The sequence below is a fragment of the Zonotrichia leucophrys genome, chromosome 11 (assembly GCF_028769735.1).
Source record: "Zonotrichia leucophrys gambelii isolate GWCS_2022_RI chromosome 11, RI_Zleu_2.0, whole genome shotgun sequence".
Taxonomy (NCBI): Eukaryota; Metazoa; Chordata; class Aves; order Passeriformes; family Passerellidae; genus Zonotrichia; species Zonotrichia leucophrys.
The window spans coordinates 9424412-9437746 of NC_088181.1; positions in this window are offsets into that span (position 1 = coordinate 9424412).

Here is a 13335-nt window from a genome sequence, read left to right on the forward strand (position 1 = left end):
GCTAAAGCTTAGTTCAAATAGGAGAGAATCTTAGACAAAAGACACTTAGACAGAAATTAATCAACTTTTCCCCTCCTCACAATTCATAGCAGTAACTCTGAAAACAAACAATTTATCCTCTAGGGATGATTGTTTTTCTAAGCCATGGCCCTGATAAATGTATTTTTTAGTCTCAGATATAAGGAAAACTACAAAAGGTTAAAAAATGTGGGTATAGTTTAGATAAACATCTAAGAATTTGGAAATTCATCTGAATGCTTTCTATCAGAAAAAAATGTGCTGTAAGTCTTGTGAGAAAAAGGCTTATTTGTGATGTTGGCTCTTTTATTTCTCCTCTCAGCTGGAATACGATGAGAATAGTCAACTTCACACATGGTGTTTTGTCTTCAGGATTTGTGGGGAAAAAGTTCAGTTCTAAAAATAGAAGATTATGGTGAGACTTTCATCCTACGTAAACTCACTTTGCCTCTTGTGAGGGGGAGAGACAATAGGATAGCAATGTAAAATTTTCCTTAACACTGAAGAGTTGCATGCAGATAAAGAACAGAGCATTGTTTTCATTTTACAAGATTAAAAAGTCCCCATACATTCAACTGGAAATACAACTTTTGTTCTGATTTTTAGTTTCATGGCACAAAATCAAAGATGCCTCTCAGCTGACTTGAACTGTAACTCTGACACCCACCAAGTTCTTATGACAGTGCCTAGAGATGAAGCTTGACCATACACAGCAGTAGGACTGAGTCATAGCAACAAATGGAATAAGTAGTCTACCATCATTAAATTACCTCCAAAAAATCCATTTCATTTCCAAAATGCCTTAGATATTTATATTTTTTTCATTTTAAGTCAGCTGGATGTAGCCTCTAATATTAGTCATGAAAATGAAACTTGAAATTTTAAATTACTTCAACTTGTTGAAATTTTTCTACCAACAGTTTTATAGGACAAATACACATCTGTGCAGGGAAGGGCCATGGTGTACATGTAAATTCTGTGTGCTCTGCCTCACCAGGGGCAGCTGAGGAAATCACATCTCTTCCATAATGGCAATTCTCCTTTCAATAGATCAGGAGGTTTTTCATCTTGAAACAAATGGGTTTGGTTTATATTTCCTTGGACTAGCTCTGCTGGGAAGCCTTTAATATTTGTAATGTCACAGACACCCACATCAACAAAGGCATCTACAGCTCACAGTCTGATAAATACTGCTTTTGCCAGCAGTTCTGTCTTAAACCATCCTTGTCTCCTTGTCCTTGTCTCCTTGTTCCTTCCTTTTCTTTCTGCCTTGTTGCCCCCAATGAACTGTTTGGAGGGGGGTGGCAGTGATGTGTAGAATAGAGGTTTTAACCTGCAAAAGCTCCCTGATCTACTATAAATCAGACTTGCACTATTAGGACTGAGGAGATTCCTACTTAAAAAGGGTCACACACAGCCCTCCATGGTCTCTCCCTCTCTCTCCCACCCTGGATAAGGTTGCAATTTCACACTGCTTTTGTATGAACCAGCTTGTTGTTACTGACTCTTGCAGTTTATTGGAAAATTAAAAATTCAAATATGCAGACTATTTTATAACCCCACATAAATGTTCAAACTTCCAAGATTCAGTATGTTTGCTGTCCCCAAACCAGATACACAATATAGGTATTTGTATGTAAAAATTCATAACCAAATTTTAAAGGCTCTATAACACACAAAAAAGAGCTGTTAGGCAGCTGCTCATTCCCCACTTTTATGAATAGAGGGCTGAGTTATTACTCTGTATAATAGAGTACTTGTTTTTCCATGAGGTAGGAGGTAATCCCTAACACTTATTCTGTTTACAGGTCATATCTGCTTCCCCAATGATTCTCCCAGGGCCTGGTATATTTTCTGAAGGGCAGTGGGACTAGACTAAGTACCTTTCACATATTGACCAGGGTATATGCACCTTATTTAGAACTCTATAAAGAGATTCCAAAGAATATGCTTTTGTTTTAGGGAACAGAGGGACATTTTTGTTTTGCTCCTCCCCTCCCAAATCTTTTCCTTCAGAAAAAACTCTTGGTAATACTTCATGCTTGTGGTTTTTTAATCTATTGACAAAAATCTGGAGCCAGAAGTCAGAAGAAAACTCAAATGCATAAATCCCTTTAAAAGAGCTTCTATCTTATCTAGGCTTATGTACATGTGGTAGGAACGTGGAGAGTGGAGCCAACTGTATTATTTTTGCCAATCTGCCTTCAACTGTGAATAATGTCCCAAAAGTTTATATGCTTTCCTAGATATATGTTACATAGCTCACAGATAACTGTGTAGTTTGTCTGTCACCTATCCCAGCAGCTGTGAGAAATACCTGGACTCCTCAGGGAGACATATTGTTCAAGATGTCATCACCTCATTCATTTAGAAAATAATAAATTCTCAGGAGCAGCATCAAAGAGTAGTGAAAAAAGGTTACTGTGGATGCTGAGACAGCTTTTTTTTCAGTTCTCTCCCCTGGATTTTTCCCTTCCCCTTGCTTTTTCTATCCCTTATGCTCTTTGGGACCAGTTCAGTACAGAGGATTTCTCTGCAAACCTTGGCTTCAGTCACAGTCAAGTAAAGCAAAGGATCAGACTCATCTGCATGTCTAGAGCAACCAGAACTTCAAGTTTATCATTCAGAAATCACACAGACCATAAGCTGAACATTTATTTGGCCTCTGTATCACAAGGGACTTTGAGAACAGAGTTTCCATCTCCCCTGCCTTGATCTGAGATGGAGCATTACTGAATTTGGGGACATGGTCAGAGTTGTGCAGCTGGTCTGTATCAAGGGATGAACTCCTTCACACCACCAAAGCTGCCAGTCCCCTCAGATCTGCAGTCTGACTACACATGGAGACACTCCCTAATCTGGTTCTGTCAAAATAATCTGCTTTTTGTGGCAAACTATCAGAGAACCATAGGAAAGGAATGAAAGAAAAATGTTCCTTTTTGTTGGCTCCTGTTACTCCTGGGACTGGACAAGGTTCCCACTGACAGTTGGTTACCATGCCTACTAATACCTTGACAGAAAGTGAATGAATACCATGATTTAGAAGAAAAGTGAAATCTCACTAGGAATATCATAGGAGTAGGCAACTGTATAGTAGTTTCTTTAAAGAGAGGAACTGATGGCCATTTGGAAAAAAAGTATTTATATTTAATGATCTGCAAAGTTTAGCCTCTGGCTAAACTATTTAAAGATAATCTTACAATTAAAACCAGTTAACTCAAAAACTGCTGCAAGATGAAATGTATTTGTTCTCTTGTCCACACTTTGAATTGGCACAACCTTTTTCTTTGCTGCAGACTACCTTCCCTCCAAATATTAAATGCTGCTATCTTACACAGCATAGAGAAGAGGCACAGCATCTGTTACTCAGTCAAGAAACAAGTCTGAGTGCCTTACTGCCAGGAAAGACAACTCACTTTGTACAAGAATGCTATTTGTCTGTTAGACATACAAGAATCCACTTAGCTTCCATTTCAGCTCATTTGTAGTTGCCAATATCTACCCTTTAAGTACTTCCAGCTGCCACTTCTGTGTTGAAAAGGTATCTGTTTTCATCTTCCATTTAGGACTGAGACATTGTCCAAAGCATCTGGTAATGTGAACTGTGGGGCCCTGGGTAGCCCAAGAACTACATAACCTGGTTTAAAGAGGGCAATAAAGGAGATCCCTGAGTGGCTCTTCTGGCCCTTTGTTATCAAAAAATTCTACCTAACAAACCCACTTTCTTTTGCAGGCTTGTTTTTAACCCTGCATCAGTTCCCCAGTCAAGCTGGCCAGATAGCTGCACACACAGCTGCACTTGCAGAACTGAGAGTGTGATGCAGGGGCGGGAGGAGATTTCCACTCTACCCTTCTAGAATTTCACAAATCACAAAACTGACTTGACCACAGTGCATCCAAATCAGAGACAGAGGACTTCAGCATATATAGACACTAACCCAAACCTCCTCCACAGCATTAATTCCTCAGGCAAACATCTACAAATAGGCTGTGGATTCAATAATGATTTCAAAATGTTTGTTTTCAGGAAACAACAGTGGGAGGATAAAGGAGGTAAAACAAGATATTTTAGATGCTACATTTGAGTGAATTGTTTATCAGCTGCCACGATCCCTATTGAGAGCTTGCAAGACGTAATAAAATATCTAGGGCTTAAAAGATACAGTCTTCCCTAAAATCGCCATCTAGGCTCAGAAAAGCAGATTTCCATCACAAACTTGCATTGCTGTCATATGCATCAAAATCAATGGCTAGTCCACCTGAACTACAACTACTTTAACCATTCAATAATGGGGATACTGCCCAACAACTCCCCAGTGTGTCTGACAGTGTATGGACACTGCAGGCATTTTTAGAGCTACAGCTCATGAAAGCACAGCCAGCCTGGCTGTAGAGCAGCTGTTGTTAGCAGAACTCTTGCAGCACAGATTTCATTGCAGGGGTGCATGATGTTCTACAAAACTGAATAAATACTTGAGAAGTATTATTAGCCAGCTCAGAGATCTGTTTCAGTCTAGCTCTTCTGCCAGTAGCCAGTCATTTTAACTGGTATTTTAACAATACAACTTCAATTACATGGAAATAACATTTGTCTTAACTGCTCCCAGAAATCACAGAACTTACAAAGCAAAGTGTCTCCCAATATCCTTGTTCAGAAGGGCTCTTTTGCCATGACTCTCATCATGTAGGGATAATTTGATGTAAGAAGTCTCATTTGACTAATATGAACACTGCCCATAAACTGCTGGGGGGTATTTCTCTGGGCCTGAAGCTAATGAGGCTGTGGCTGTACTGACCTTTCCTGGTGACTAATAGGTGACTAATACAGGCCAACAGTCCCCATTTTCCCTCTTTAGACACTCTCCATTCCCAGGCATCCTTTCTCACTGAGGTGCCATTCTTGCTGTTGTGCCACCACTGAGACTTGTTTGGTCCCAGAGTGAATCAAATCAGGGAATTGATTCAGCTGAAAAATAAAAGCAACCACAAGCAAGTGTCTGTGTTGGCAAAAGGGAGGAGGTAAGAAGCAAAAGAGGCCGCAGTAAGAAGCAGAAGGCAAGGACTTGATACCTTGGTTCAAACCACAGCCTATTACGTGAGCCTTGCTGAGAGAGTGTATCTATTCTAACAGAGGATCTGGAGTTGTAAAGGCATGAAATTACTGCTGAGTGGGAAAAGGTCAGTTAAAGAGTTAGAAGAGATGTCAAGTCAGCCTTCATAGTCCTTTGCCTCAGTTATAGCTCCACTCTTTCAAGAAAGAAGGAATTAAAGAGGTTTGAATTCAACACTACAAGAGTTTATTTAGTAGCTTTGAGTGTCTCTGAGAAATGTGTGTTGTTTCAAGAATAATTAGTCCAAGAATATACTGGCAACATAGTTCAAACAGCGTCCTTCCAATACATTTACAAGACTCAGGGACAGGTACCAACTTCCTTAACTGAGTACCCCTTTCTGGCATTCTTCAGTTCACCTTCCATCTCAGTTAAATACAACACATTTCATGAAAAATCTCATGCAGTCTCCATGAATTACTGCATATCAGTTCCTTCTTAAGCACACGATTAAAAAATTTCAAACAGAAAAGAGCTTGGAGCAAAATTCCTTGGCCAAATAGCTTTTAAGTTTGTGAGAACTTAGATTCAAAGTATGTTACTGTAATCCATCTAATTGAACCAGCATTTCATCCTTTATAAGTAACTCAGTCTAAAGCTTTATACTCAACTAGTGAAACTTGAAAAAATGCTGATTTCCATTTTAAAGAATCTCCTGTCAACAATCATATATAAGAAAGTACATCAATAGTCCTCATGTATATAGTAGGTAGATCTGAATTCAGGACATCATCCAGGATCTTGAAGTCATACCTAAATTACCAATAAAGCATTCATGGAGATGGCAAATAATTTTCCCCCAACATTAATATTGTTTCATGTGACCCCAGTTCCAGATCCCTGACTATTTTAACTTTCTGCTCACCAGTTCATCCACAACACATTCTTTAAGCTGCTTTGTATAATGGTTTTCTTTCTCCTTTGTCTCGATGATACCATGAGTCCATTCTGAGTCCCTCAGCTTCCTCCTGCTTCACCACATCCATCCTTGTCACAGAGCACAAAAAGTGCAAAAATATGTACTCCAGCTTCTCCTTTACTCTTGTGAAAAATGGGTCAGTCAGCTTTGTGCTCCTCCCTACCTTTCACCCTGTGTAGTTATATCCTGTCTGCTCTATTGTTCAGATTTCTCTCCTAGATGGTAAATTCTTCACAGCAGACACTCCATATACTCTTAACACTTGGCCTGTTTTGAATTTTGCTATCATACAGAGGATAAAAGTATATTCCACACAGACCTGAACTTTTTCTCATATGAACCAAAAAAACCCAAACTCTGTGCAAAATTGCCAATGTTTTTGAGTCAGAAAAGTAATGTAGGAGTCTATTTTTAGACACTGTGTTAAGTTTCACTCACTTTTGATAATCTGTATTTTCCTTTTATGGAGCTATGTTTTGTTTATGGCTTAGAAATTGTGCATGAGATCTCACACGATGACCTTTAAAATAAACCAAGTTTAACATCTTGATATCCACAGTGGCGTGGGAGTCTAAAGATGTGGTTGCAGATACCTGTTTCTCGTTAGAAGGAAGCTAATGACAGATCATGCCACTTCCTCACTTATCAAGGAAGATCCTCTTGATGCAAGTTTTGTGTTAACTGCAGCAGTTCACCATGCACTGGGGGTGTATTTCTGTTATATGGATACAAGTTGTTGACAGAGCTCAATACTGTACATTGTTCATCAATTGATTAATCCATAGAAATGAACAGAATACATTTAATACTTACACAAAGCTCACGAACTCGTCTGCACAATATTGAGCAGGCAATGAATGTGAAGTACAGTGCATAGAATTTCCAGACATGTTCCAGTTCCATCTCTTCAATCACAAGGAAGCATAACAGAGAAGTGCATCTGGTGGTCTGTATCTTCTGATGACACTAATTTCTCAGATAATTTGCATAGAAATGCCAAAAAATGAAAACCATTACATTCTTTTAGGAGATGAGCTACATTACAGGCAGCAACTGTAGGAACTCCACAGACACACTTATCACTGACCTGAGTCCTGATCTGGACATAATGTACTTGAAAAGACTAAGAAGTATTTTAATTGCCCTTTTCTTTTCCTGCCACTGATGTTTGTGCTGAGCTTGTCAACAGGATGTTTTGTACACACATGTTCTTGAGGATCCCAGCTGCAGTGTGAGTGAGCAATGAAAGGAAAACCAACACTGGCAGCAGTTGGATGCTGCCAACTGTGCCCTACAAACCTCAAGGAAGAAGCTCTTTAATGATCTCTACTACAGAAACTATCTTTGCAGACCAAAGACTGGAAAACAACTGATGTACTTTGTCACCTCAGCTAAAAACCTTGTTGAGTGGAAGTCAAAACCTACACAATACTGTTCAGGTGTAACAGCTACATCCCAAATTCATTTTATTCACCCAGGGATGCAAGAAAGCTTTGCAATGGAAATTCCAGGATTAACAAGGTGACTACTTATGTTCAGCTAAAAAGACTGGTCAGCTTGACATGCCTACTCTAAATACTGAAGTGGAAGAAAAGAAAGGTGTTTACAAAAGCTAACTTTAGCTTAGTAAGGCTAAGAAAACAACTGAGCAGAAGTTATCCTGAATTACCATTTGAAAACCCTCTTCCCAACCCACACAGACCTGAGTGAAGAGTACCATCAATATGCTAGGATCAGTTTTTATCAATATCCCAAAATCTGTTAGAGTTGCAGATGGCTTCCTTAAGGGCTGAGCTGTATTTAGTGAAAATCAATTTCAGTCACAGTCCTAGAACAGCCAATAAAAATTCCTAATGCAAGAAGGAATACAATTAGCTGCTCACTGCGAGTCTGCACTGTCAGTACAGTGACATGGAGGGTTCCACTCACAGGGGAAGTGAGAGGAGTGAGCTGTGTGGGTGAAATGTTTTCTCTGACCAGGTGATCCCGTGAATTCATAGCTGGGCTGAGAGGAAAACAGTACACAACAGCAGGCAGGCAGTGACAGGTGAAGATGCAAGATGTTTTCTAACAGGATGAGGTTAGCTCTTCCTTTCATGAAAATATATCAACTTTTTCTGTAAAACCTCCTCTTCATCTAAATTGATTTTTTTTTTTATGAAGAGGTATGAGGAAAATAAAGTGTGGGTGGATCAAATCTGTTTGTCTTCAGTTTCTCTACAAAGTTAAATGGAAACTCTTCCCTCCATCCTGTGGAGAACACAGAAGCTGTGTTTGCTTCTGTGGCATAAGACATCATTTTCAATAAACACTGTATTACACACTTTGCCTCTAACAAAGAATGGAGAATCTTACTACAAATGTGAGTTTATATACTAAAAATGAACACAAGAAAAAGGGGTAAATGTTTAATCTATGGGTAAATGCTGTACCAATATAACTGCATAGAAAGACAGCAGTGACTAATCTTATTTTTTTTTTCCCTCTATCCCTTCAGCCAGCATTGCTGCCATTATGGGATATGCACTCTCAGGTCATGCTGCACAGTCATGCATGCTACCCACACCAGTGAGCAAACTAGCACTGATTTTACAGTCTGCATTGCAACACTTGGCATGCTGATAAAAGTTAATGGGAGAGAAGGTAATTTATTAAATCCCTATTAATTCAGCATTCATAATGCAGTATTTCTATAGCCTACAGGCTATAAACTTTCTAAGAACTACAACTCTTTTCCATGTTCAGGCACTGCAAAACATGAAAGCTGCTATTAGCTGTAATAAGAGAATGTCACAGGGCAACATGACATAATTACCATGCCAGTGATGTGACAGGTAGGCATCATGGTCTAACTGTACACTGATTTACTGCCTGAATCCTGCAGTCCCAATATTGCACCTCTCTGAAATCTTATCATTCTGATGCCCTTGTGACCACCTCACCTTCCATTCCCTTGCACCTACAGATCTGAATACACAATGTTAAATTAACTGCCAAAAAAACCAAACCCTTACAAACACTCCTTTTGTATGCCATACAGGGCAAATAAATGCACACTTCTGCTCAAGTGAAACTGCCTCATATTGTTTTTAACACCCTTCAGATCTCATGGGTTTTGTGGCTCATGTAGGTGTCTCTATTCACACATGTTTACTTGTGTTCTGTCTGGTGCCCAGGATTTGGCTCTATTTCAGCACTAAATAAAACAATGGCTTCAGCTTTTAAACTTTTTGTTGACTGGGATTTAGTATGGAAATGTAACTAGAACGGATACACAGACGGCCAGAAACTTTGCTTTCAATTTTACAGCAATTCAGAAAGCTAATGAAACAGTAAACTACCCCATAAATAACCAAAGAAAAACCACCCCAAAAAACAAAAACCCCCTTTTACTGCCTGAAAAACTTATAGAGAATGGCAGAGGTCAATTTCTTAAGTAAATAAGCATACACTGAACCAAACCAGGTAAGTCAGTGAGAAGCTTCCCAATGAAGTTCAATCACAGCCTGATTTTTTTTTTTTACTCACAAAGACAATCTTTGACAATGCTTAAGATTAGAAAAGGTATAAATGCAGTAATTTAAGATAAATATCTTTATAACGCTCACTTTTCTTTGACCACAATGAGGGAAACCACTTGATCAGTTTCTGTTTAAGAAGTTCAACACGAAGGCCCATGACCAGCTGCTGACAACTCATGCTAACACCTGTGCAGTGGTAAGTGCACAGGCACACACAGCAGCCTAACACTGCTTAGAGAAGTCTGCAAATCAACAAGAAAAGCCCTAGAGAAGGGAATGTGTTTATACGGCCTTAAACCAGCCAAAAAGTAGGTTGAAGATGTGTATTCAAATTCAGCTCTGCCAGCTCCATGCAACAGAATACTAATCAAAAAATGCATGTTCACAACTGTACATAGATAATATCCATTGGTTGCAATCTCCAAGCAATAATTTTTCAAGACAATTGAACAGGAATACAATGACATACTGAAGCATTAACAAATGTATGGAATTTATCAAGGAAAATTAAGTTAAAATGAGTAAAGTATCAGATTTGTTCTAGAGTGCTCTTGCAGACAATAATTTTCTAAAAACAGAAAACAGAGACTCTCCCACCACATCAGGACAAGGGAAAAGTATTTATTTGTTTAACTGGTAGACGTTTAACAGCTGATTCACATTAGCTCCTGCAACACAATTTCATTTGGGAGCTAAGTGAACACAAGTGAGGCATTTTAAGGCTCCTCTCACAAACCCCACTGAGGCTGGAGCTCCTTGGAATATGGGTGACTGAACCAGACTCCCCCAGGAGCTCAGCAGTTCTTCTCCTTAACTGACCTAGACAAGTGTTTTTTAACAATACATGATGCACTCCCTCCTCACCAAAGGCTTGCTTTCCATGTTTAGCTTTTAATGTTTTTCATCAGCTTTGTCATCAGCACCTCTGACTCAAAGCCCCAAGCGTCGGCTCCTGCACAGTGGCACAGATGGAACTTAAGCCTTGCAGGCCATCTCATCACTCCTTGACTCAAAGCCTGAATATAAGCAAGTTCCTGTTTAAAAAGCCTACAGCTCTCATTATGTTGAGTTCCTAGGTTTGACTAAAGGATGGCAGTAAAATGCCTTTGTGAATGAAGACTTTTTCCAGCTAACACCTGTGTGGGACCTCTCACAGTCTTGCCAGCTGACGTGTTTGAAAAGCACGTTCTTGTGCGTGTCATAACGGGCAAGGGAAAACCAAACCAAAACAAAACCCGTCCCACCTCCCCCTCCTTCCCCAGCAACCCAGGCATGCTTATGCTTTGAACTGCAGAGCAGCTGAGCTGACATGTGGCTCACTTGCCAGTTTCTGAAACTGCAGTGCTGGGCAACTCTAGGATTTTGATATTCAAACTCTGTACCGCCAACATTTAACCTCACATTCCAGGGTGGGGCTGGGCTCAGAGCCTGGGACATTCCAAAAAGCATTCCAGCCTGCAAGGCCCTGGAGGTAGACCCTCACTGAGTGCATCCACACTAAAGGCTGGTAAAAATATCTCTGCATTCCTGTTCACATTGCTAGTAAGCAGAATACAGGGAGGACAAGTCACAGTTCTCCCCATACCCATGGACCACACTTTGGCAGGTATCATTACAAATGCCCTCTGCAGCATCACTACCAAGTAAAAAAATACAAATGCTCTTTTGTTGGCTGAGAGTACCCCTGGGACAAAAACCCCTCCAGTTGCTTCACAGAGTTCCACAGGATTAACAGTGAAACATTTTCACTAAGCAAATACTTAAAATAGAGCACAGCTTTCATCAGTATTGACCAAGCATTATATTCACACCAGATTAAAATTAAAAAAAAAAATTCTGAAAAGTGAAGGTAAATATCCTGCAACCCAGCTGTGGTCTCAATTGCCACCCTATGCAAGAATGCTGAAGTGCAATGGCTGGATTGGTAAGTACTGCAGAAGACAGTGTATTTTTGTGCCAACAATAAAAATACCTGCCACCTTCTGTTTCTGGAAGGTACAGCAGGGAAAAGAAGCACGGCAGAAACTCAGACAGTAACCAGTTGCTCTTTAAAAGCAATGTGAATGTAAGGATTTCTAAGAGGAAAACACTGGTCACTGAAGTAATTACATTTCCACCAATGCTGAGAAAGGATAACTCTATTTATCATGTGTGATTCTATCTGTAGAACTGGTTAGGATGTATTCAATGATCAAAGTCTTCACACATTGGTTGTAACAATTACAAGGAGTGAAAGTATGTAACATAAAGTCATCAAATCACAACATTCTGGCAAGCACATAGATATATATACAAGTGCAACATTTCTTTGGTTCTTCCTGAAACTGATCAAAGGTGTCAAAGGTTACACTTTCTAGCCATTTGCCAGAATTACAGCCCTTCTATATTTAGCATTGAAAGCTCATTCCAACAGAGTGACTCGTCACTCTCATTTTCACAGGCTCTGTTTGGCCTATCCATAGATACAGCACAGACAACCCCGTTAGTGTGTACAAGCACTGCAGAGAGCTAAGGGGAGTAAGTGTAACATTGGCAACAGTGTAATAGTTTCAGGAAGGACTTGAAAACATGAGGTAATTAAAAACAGAAACATCCACCCCAAGGTTTAGCACCCCTTTGATTTAATAAACACACCTTGCAGGTTAGTGTTAACACAGAATTTGTTTCACTCCTAGCAAACTATGCAGCCGCTTTACCCAGCTCTCTCCACCAACCAAACCAAGGCACATATTCTGTAATATAAGAAGAGTAGTAAAGCCCCTCCAGGCTGGTATTCATGCTACCTGTATTAAGGTATCTGTCTTCAACTACAATTACATGTGAATGTTTGACAGCATCCTGCAGAAATCTGCTCAATGCTCACATGAATCCAGAATTTACACCTCCTCAGGAGCACTGGAACACCAAGCTCTCAGCACAAACCTGGGTTCTGAATTAATGGAGTCACTGGCTGAAGGAAGCAATATGAAAAGTTGCACAGGCTGTACCTCACTCAGGAGGCAGGAGGAGGCACATTCACATCACATGACAAAATACCAGAAATAAAACCCCCAAGGTACAAATACTGTTATGAAGGCTTTGGCTCCTAAATTGAATGATCCTATCTCACTTCTGTAAGAAGTTCAAGTCAGCAGTACACACTTTCTCCTGAGTAATTTTTTGGGGTTTTCTGGGTCAAAAGAGAACTAACATGCTTCTCATGACTGACTCATCTATTAACTCATCCCAATCCAGTGGAACTCCCACTGATCCACAGTAATTGTTGCCATGCAAGTCCACCCTGTACTTAGGCAACATCAGTTGTATTACCCAAAGATTCAACGTTCCTTTTAGACAGACAGTGATTACAAGACTAAGCCAGATCCTTCTGTGTGGCAGGACAAGAGGCAATGGGCACAAATTGAAATTCAGGATATTCCATGTAGAAGAAGGGAAAAAACCTCACTTTTGCTTACCTTGAGGATGCTCAAACACTGGAATGAGTTGCCAAGAAAGGTTGTGGAGTCTCAACCCTTGAAGATGTGCAAAACCCAGTTAGACACAGTCCTGAGAAACCTGCCCTAATTCATCCTGCTTTGAGCATGGGGTTTGGACCACACAATCTCCAGAGGTCCTTTCCACACTCAAACATTCCATGATTCTATTACATTAGACCCTGCAAATCACACTCGTAGAAGGACCTAAAAATGACCTTTTTCTTTATTATTGTGGCTTCAAATAGTTCTGACAAAAGTAAGATATTCCAGATAGAACTTATAATAGGAAA